We start from the raw sequence: 9,668 nt of genomic DNA on the forward strand, positions 1-9,668 counted from the left end.
GGCCGAATGGCCAATGTGATGAATGTGAGCATGCATATGTGTGATAAGGCCGAATGGCCAATGTGGTGAATATGAACATGCATATATGTGGTAAAGCTGAATGGTCAATGTGAAATATATATATGAGATATGTATATGTGGTAAAGCCGAATGGCTAGTGTGAAATATGTAGGCGATGTGCGTATATTGTGGCCGAATGACCAAATGTGAAAGGTGTGTATTATTAGATATTTGATGAGGCAAATGAATTACAAATATGACAGTCGATGTGAATGTTGTAACATGTGATTAAATGTACATGAAACTTGGAAATATATTCCGGGTGAGACCCGATGACTACGTGTGGAGATTATGTCCAGGTAAGACCTGATGACTACGTGTGGAGATTTTGTCCGGGTAAGACCCGATAACTTTGTGTGGAGATTTCGTCTGAGCTAAAGGTCTCACCGATAATCCGAGTAGAGGTTAAAGCTATAAGACTTCGTAATAAGAATTGCTTATAAATATATTCAATGCGAAAGGTTAAACAGGTATGTACTCCAAGTTTATATGTGAGCTTGATTTGAACTAAATCATAAGGTAGTTATGTGATGTATACGAGAGCAATCTATGAGACTATTCCTATGATTATGTGACATCGGATCAGTGTGAGAGGTTATGTGAAATCATACGATATATCTATGTCACATGAGCTCACTTTTATGTGAAAGTTTATCTGCCTATTGTATATGATGAGATGTGCATATTCGGTAAAGGGATGGTATGCCCGAAGGAAGAGTGAAATAAAAATACGAACAACTATGTTATAATTTGATTGTTATCTGTTGACACTGCTTAAAACTTACTAAGCATTGTAATGCTTACTCCGTTTACTCTATTTCCTCTGTTTTATAGATCTCATTGCGAAGCTACAGGCTCGGGGATCGTCAGCAACTAGTCACACTATCACTATCCACCGCTTGTTACTGTTATGTTTAGAATTATTTTATGGCATGTATAGAATAGACTAGGGGCGGAAGAATATTTTTGGTTAATATATATAAGCCATGCGAAAATGGCATCTTTCGAATGTTTACTTAGTGAAGTTTAAATTTTACCTCTGGCTGTGCTTAGTACTTATTTAAATGAATGATCTTTATTTCAAGAAAAAGTTCAAAATTTTACTGTTCTGACATGAGTTACAAGTCCGGTAATGCCCCTTACCTATTCTGGCGACGGTTACGGGATAGGGGTGTTACAATAGTAATTTTACCCAAGTATGAATTTTGGGTCGTTTTGAGTAATGTATGTATTAAACGAGCTAAATTTGGTATTGTAGATCAAGAGAATCGAGATACGGGCCTTGATCGGAGAAAGAACAAGGTTTATGAGGTTTAGACTCGATTCTAATATTTTGTACCTAGGAATGTACATATGAAAATAAATACATTAATTATTGTTATTAAATGATTTATTAATATTTGTATGCTTAATATGCTTATTTGGCTATGATAATAATATAACATGTTTTAATGCCTTACTATATGATTCTGAGACGTTGGCCATGAGAAAGAAACCAATTATGTGAGTATGTTCGGTAAAGGTCTGGAACACAAAAACCCCATTTGAACCTTAGTAATAGTTGAGGATACAAGTGACATGTCACTAGGATAGTCATGTGTGTTATGAGCTTATTTAATATGTGATACATGCTTGGGTCTGGGTGCTGGGTATTCTGAGTTATGTTCAGATACTCTCTTAGCTCTTTGAGTAGCCTCGTTGAGAGCAGCATGTGATTCAGTGATATGAGGCACTTCGGTGCACTTTCTATCAGGTAGCCAAGGCTACGTTCAGGCACTTCTGTGCATTATTTCTGTGTGTCTGAATCATATTCCAAGTGTTCAACGGGTAATGTAATATGAATTCCGAAAGTAAAATTTAAGTAAGCCATATGTGTGCAAGATGGCACAGGTATGTACCAAAACCCTATGAGGACTTTGTATATGATGATATTATGAAAGATATGTATTTGAATAAGCATGTGCATATGAATATGGAAGGTAACTATACATATGACATGATGAGAAGTATCATAATGGATAAGTAACTATGCTTAAATTATCAATAATTGAAAAAATGTAGATTATTTGTAAATGTACTTACTAAGCTTGATAGCTTACCCTGCTCTCTTTTCCCTTCTCTTTAGATACGTCAAGCTAGCTCAAAGGACCAGGAGACGTCAGAGCGCGGATCACACTATCTTCAAGGATTTTAGGTATAAAAGGGTTTAATTATTTTGATCATGGCATGTATAAGAAGCTTGTCTATTTTGTGTATATGTGTCATGTTGAAGTAGCCAAGTGTAATGAATTTTTTGGGCATTGATTATTTTGTATGTGGCCATGTGATTTGGTCTATATTAATGATTAAGATGTATCCCTAAGTTTACCTTTGCATGCATTCTACGATCTGTATGTGTTGTTTTTATGGATGACTATTTATTTGCAAGAATTTGGTTGCATGATTTAGCACTCATAATGGATTGATAATAAGGAATATGGTAAACCATGAAATTGGTGTGGAATTACTAAAAGAGAAGGTTGTGTGAATACAAATGGACTAGTACAAAAAGGAGTCATAGTAATGCTATAATGTTGCATGTTTAAATGTCCAAATATATCATGGGATATGCCATTGAACATATAGGAGAGTATGATTGTTTAAGGGTGACCAATGGCTTGGAGAGTAGCCTCCAAATGGTCTACACGGGTAGATACACGGGCATGTGTCTAGACCGTGTGTGACACACGGTCAGCCCCATGGGCGTGTCGTTCGGCCGTGTGTCCTCTACACCTTGAATTTTAGGTTAACATGCATGGTAGTAAACACACGAGCAAAGACATGACCATGTGTCTCAACCATTTGGAGGACACGGCCTCTTGCCACGGGCTTCAAATTTGTATGATGACATCATAAATAGAATGCTCGCTAAAATCACACGGGCTACCACATGGGCGTGTCCCAGGCCAATGAGGAACACGGGCCAAGGCCACGGGCGTGTGCTCAGCTGTGTAAAAACCCTTATAGGTTCGAATTGGAAAATAAATCCAATAATTCCACACGGGTGTGGAACATGGGCGTGTCCCCAAGCACACAGGTGTGTGCATTGCCTCCATACGGGCATGTGAGGCTTTAACCTATAAATTTTCTTTGAATTTTTATGAGTTCTCGATTTAGTCCCAGACCATTACTTATGTATGTTTTGGGCCTCGTAGGTCCATAATAGGGACAAATTGACTTTAATTGATTGGTTTTAGTTTGAATGAAATTTTGTGGCCTAGTTCTGTATGTTTGGTTCTACTTAAGTTTAGTAATGCCTCGTACCCTATCCTGGCATCAGATACGGGTAAGGGGTGTTACACTTATTGTTATCAAAGCTACGATTTAACCAGTTCTTAGACTACGTTGCGTGTGTCTGTGTCTACCTATACATGCCATGTGTAGATTGTGATAGTGTGTTGAATCTTGACGATATTAAACTGTGTTTTTCATATAGTAATGGATCCCAACCAAGCTGTAGCAGATGACGTGGAAAGCAATGCACCAACCCCCGCTCAAGGGACGGTGCCTGAAGAAAGTAGACCCGTAACTGTGAGCTAAGGGGGGAGGCTAGAGAGGCCTTCTTCCAAATGATGAATGATTGGTATGCTGAGTTCGTCCGTGTGAACCCAGCCACTCAGACGCAGCCTCCGCCACCCCCTCCAAACCCTTAGCCTGCACCCGTGATGCCCCGAGGTATATATTTTATGGGATTTTCTAAAACTCCTGTGGATAAGATTCGGAAACAAGGAGCGGAGGAGTTTAGAGCTAACACTGAGGATGATGCTGAGAGAGCCGAGTTTTGGCTCGAGAATTCTATTCAGGTGTTCGATGAATTGTCTTGTACACTTGAAGAGTGTTTGAAGTGCGCTATTTCATTGTTGAGAGATGATGCTTACCATGGTGGAAGACTTTGATTTCAGTTGTGCCTAAGGAGGCAGTTACTTAGGACTTCTTTCTGGAAGAATTTCGGAAGAAGTATATTAGCGAGAGGTTTATCGACCAAAAACATAAAGAATTTCTTGAACTTAAGCAGGGTCGCATGTCGGTTACCGAATATAAGCGAGAGTTCGTCCGACTTAGTAAGTATGCCCGACAGTGTGTGCCCACTGAGGCTAAGATGTGCAGGAGTTTTGAAGATGGACTTAATGAGGATATCAATGTAACAGCCCGATTTAGACCCTAATCGGAATGGTAGTTACGGGACTATGAATTCGAGTCAGAAAATAATTTTTAAATTACTTTTTGTGTTTATTTTGTGTGAATTTATATCTGTGAAATTTTTATGATTTAATTTTGTTGTTTAGGTGTCTGATTAAATAAAAGGACTTAGTTGCATAAATTAAAAACTTAATAGTCTAAAGCATGAGGGCCAAATTGTTAGTGGCTTTCTAAGTTGGAACATTTACGTTGTAAATATCCCATTAATAAGTAAGTGGGACGGCATAAGATATAAGTTACATGGTTTTTCTATTATATTAGTAAAGATATATAAGTAAATTAAATATTATATTATATATGTTATATTATAATATAAAACATAAAATAAATAAAGCCATATTTGAGTGTTCATATGTTCTTGGTAGCCGAAACTAAACAAAATAAAAAGAAAAGAAAGCAAGCTAGGGTTCGGTCAATATTCAAGCCCATACAAGGTTCGTTTTTGTTCGGTTTTTGATAATTTTTATGTTTTTGAGATCGTTGCTTCAAGTACTGCAAAACCTATGCTTGAATTTTTGATTTTGATGAATATTTTGAGTTATGCCATTGTTGATAGCTTGTTATTTTTGTGGTTTGATGATGAAAAATGAAAGATATGTTTTAGCTTAGCATATTTTGTTTTGGAATTTTTGATAATTTTGAGTAATTAGGACTTAATTGTAAAAATAATAATTTGAGGGACTAAAATGTGAAATTAATGAAATATATGGTCTCGTATGGTAATGGGTAAGTTTCGGCTGAACATGGGTAATTGGAAATTTTGTGTATTTTGTGTTTTGTGCAATAGGGACTAAATTGTAAAAATTATAAATGATAGGGGTAAAATGGTAATTTTCCTATTTATGTTTTTTGGACTAAATTGAATGAAAATATGTTTGAATGAGCTTAATTTGAATATATTTAGATCTAGAACTAAAGAAATCGGATTTGGATCGAGGAAAAACGAAAGTTGTCGAATAGCCGCACGATTCTGTTATGTACCGTCTGAGGTAAGTTTATAAGCAAATAGACGTGTTTATTTGGAAATTTAATATTATATTTATATGCTGTTATGAAATATTAGAATTTAAATATGCTATGACCGAACGTGATTAAATTTGGCTACTACACTTCCGAGTTCGATTCGACCGAGTTACGACGTCCGAAAGCCTCGTATTAACCTTAGGAATAGTTAGGATACATATGTCATGACATAGGATTCCGACATATGTGTGCGAGTAAGAGCATGGCATTGGTGTGTGGTTCCGATATGTGTTTATGAGTAAGACCCTGTCTGGGACAGTGGGATCGATTTGTGGCTACATGTAAGACCACGTCTGGGACTTTGGCATTGTACGATTTATGTGATTATCCAAGTGTCTTATCCAATTCCAAATGGTTCATCGGGCAATGGTAAATCTTGATCGAATGTGTAAAATGAGCTAAAAGGCAAGGTATGATTTAGCTTGTTAGTTATCAATAATAAGGTATGTATGTGACTTGATCATTGATAAATTATATGTGATGTAAGGTTAAATATATACATGAATTAAATAAGTGTATTCGGCTTTGTACAAATGGTAAGTATATTATGGAATTGATTTTTGGTTATGCATATATAAGTGATCATAAATAATTGGTCTTATAAGAGTTATATGTACATAATATTGAATTATGGTTCTTGGACTTTTATAATTGTGCAGTGGTTGATTAATTATGACATTTTGGCTTTTGAAAATTGAGCAGTGGTTTTATTACTCAACTTGTGAATATCCGTCCAAGGTAATAAATATATGTGGTTGGTATATTATTATTGAAGATATAAGTTGAGAGTAAGCTTGTTAATGATATTGAAATTTGGTTAAATTAAATTAAATTAAATATATTATAAGCTATATTAATTACTTATGACTTACTAAGCTTTAGTAGCTTATTGTGTGTATATTTGGCTTTATTTTATAGATTTGTAGTCAAGCTACAAGTTCGGAGACTATCAGCCAAGCTCATCACACTATCTACTGTTTTGGTACCTTATAGCTAAACTTAAATTATGGCATGTATAGACTAGTTTTGGGATTAATTATTTTGAATGTGTTTGTATATTAGCCATGTGAAAATGGCTTGCTATTTATGATTAAGTTTGACTTTATGTGGGCTTTGTTATAATGTCTTATGGTCTTGGTTTTTGATAATTATGGTTGTATTTTTGGATTGTGGTTTGAGCTCACTTTCGCTTAAATGCTATATGCTATGCAAGAATAATTCACATGATAGACGCTATATGTGTTAGTAATGGTTTGACAATGGTTAGTAAACTTAAAATGGATGGTGTAATGATCATTGTGTGTATGCATTTTCATAGCATGTTAAATTGATTTGGTCAAGGTTTTAAACAGGTAAGGCATACATAAATTAGTTTGAAACTAACTCAATAAAATATTGGTATATTTGGTTATAAGATGCATTGAATAAGAAAATTTTGGTTTATTTGTGGCTTGGCATTGCTTCTATGAATATTTTTGTATATGATAATTTGACTTGATATATTTGATATAAAGTATGTAATAATTACGTTCTGTATATGTCTATATGCGTGATTAATATTTTGAAATTTCAGGAATAATCTCTTTTAGTTATTAAGTATTTTCGATTAACTAGTTGAACTATGCATGCATGTTTTTGGATGGGTATAAGCTGTTTAAATTTGGTTGTGGAAGCTAACCAATGCCTTGATCTAATAATGACAAGTTGGGATTATTATATGAAATCATTAATTTATATTGTATCATATTTTGGTAAATGTAATTAATATAGGTAATTATAATAAATTTGCATCCAACTGTAGCATATTAAATGTTGTAATATTATATTATATAGAATAAGTATAATGATTTGAACCGTGAATGAGTAATAGTTAAAATCTAATTTGGTTTAGCTAAATACATTAAAGAATGACTAGATGAATAATGGCATATACAATAATAAATTATAATAATTATATGTGTTGGTGTGGTGAATAAGTGTTTAGCTTAATATTAAATGTATGTCGAATTTGATACGATTTTATAAAAAAAAATAGTGGTACATTTGTGTAATGTAATTGTATATGGTTACAGTGTGCGATTAAAGTGTAATGGGGTATGTATATCTGCATGTATTATGAGTTTGAATTAAAAGTATATTCTGCTCTTTAGTATTGGTAATTAAATAGACTATGAAATTATTTAACGATTGTTTATATATTTTTTTAGTTATTATAAGTGTGTGTGTATGTGATTATTTGAAAATCTGTTTTTGACTGGTGATACCCTATAACCTTAATTCGGCGATGGATAAGGGTTAGGGGTGTTACATTTTTTTGGTATTAGAGCTCCGGTTTAGTCGGTTCTAGGACAACGTAGCATGTGTGAGTTTAGCTATACATGCCATAATTATATACTGTGATAGTGTGATGACTTCTGACATTTGGAATGTGTTTTCATATAGTAAATGGATCCCGATAGAGCTGTAGCTGATGATGTCGAGAGTGTAGCACCTGCTCTCGCGCATAGGACAGGCCGGCTGATTCTCGACCGACTTCGAGTTATCAAGAAAGTGAGGCTAAACAAGCCTTCTATCAGATGATGAATGATTGGTTTACTCAATATATCCGGACTAACCCGGCTGCACAACAACCTCCACCACCAACTAATCCATCTTTGATGCCTGTAGTACCTCAAGTAAGTGATCCGTTGAGATTATAAAAGCCACCTGTTGATAAAATCAGGAAACATGAGGATGAAGAATTTAAAGCTACCGATGAGGATGATGCTGAGCGGGCTGAGTTCTGGCTTGATAATATCAATCGTGTGTTTGACGAGCTGTCCTGTACACCAGATGAGTGCTTGAAATGTACCATATCTTTACTTCAATACACAGCATACCATTGGTGGAATACCCTAGTATTTGTGGTTCCGAGAGAGCAGGTGACCTGGGAATTCTTCCAGACTGAGTTCTGTAAGAAATATATCAGCCAGAAATTTATTGATCAGAAGCGTAAGGAATTTTTTGAGCTGAAACAGGGTCGAATGACCGTGACGGAGTACGAGCGGAAATTCGTGAGACTCAGTCAGTATGCCAGAGAGTCTGTTTCCACTGAAGCCATAAAGTGTAAAAGATTTTAAGATGGGCTGAATGAAGACTTTAAATTGTTAGTTGGCATACTTGAGATAAAAGAGTTTGTGGTACTGGTTGAATGAGCCTACAAAGCTGAAGAACTCGGGAAAGAGAAAAGAAAAGATGACTTTGAAGCTAGAGATGCACGCAAAAGAACACCCAGTAAGTCATTCCATACGGCATCAAAGAAGTTCTGAGATGATTTCAGCCGTTCTAAAGCCACTTCAGGTTATCCCAGACGGGATTAGAATAGACCACCAGTGAGCTCGAGAGCTACTTCGGTAGCAAGTGTGGGTAATTTTAGATCAAATCAACCCGAGTGTAAACACTATGGTAAACGACATCCTGACAGTTGTAGATTGCATGATCGAGCCTGTTTTAAATGCAGATCTACAGATCATTATATTCGAGATTGCCCAATGTTAGCTGAATAAAATCCAATGCAGAATACAAGATCGGGTAACACTGCAGCTCGAGGTAGACCACCTAGAAATGCTGGTAATATGAGTGGCAGTTAGAGAGGGACTAAAGATACGGCAGTCAGATCTGAGGCTCGTGCACCTGCCAGAGCTTATGCTATTCGCCCGCGAGAGGAGGCTTCATCCCCTGATGTTATTACTGGTATATTCACTCTTTATGATACTAATGTAATTGCATTGATTGATCCTGGTTCTACTCATTCTTATGTGTGTGAGACATTCGTATTCAGCAAGACTTTAACTGTTGAGACTACTGAGTTTGTGATCAGATTGTCAAACCCCATGGTCCTGTGTGTTATGGTTGAAAAAGTGAGTAAGAATTGTCATTTGATGGTTCGAGATCTGTGCTTTCCGGCTAATTTGATGAGTTTGATATAATTCTGGGTATGGATTGGCTAACTTTACATGATCCTGTTGTGAATTGCAAAAGAAAGACTATTGATCTACGGAGCCAGAATGATGAAGTTATCTGGATTGAATCTAGTGATTTGTATAGTTTACCAGCAGTGATATCTTCAGTGCTAGCTCAGAAATAGGTGAGAAAAGGGTGTGAAGCCTATTTTGCTTATGTGCTCGACAGTAAGGTGGCTGAAAGAAACATTGAATCAGTACCTGTTGTATGTGAGTATTCGGATGTGTTTGCAGAAGAATTACCAAGTTTGTCGCCTATTCGGGAACTAGAATTTGGTATTGAGTTAATACCTGGGACGACTCCGATATCCATACCTCCATACAGAATGGCACCTACAGAAATAA

The sequence above is a fragment of the Gossypium hirsutum genome, chromosome A02 (assembly GCF_007990345.1).
Source record: "Gossypium hirsutum isolate 1008001.06 chromosome A02, Gossypium_hirsutum_v2.1, whole genome shotgun sequence".
In the NCBI taxonomy this organism is placed as follows: domain Eukaryota; kingdom Viridiplantae; phylum Streptophyta; class Magnoliopsida; order Malvales; family Malvaceae; genus Gossypium; species Gossypium hirsutum.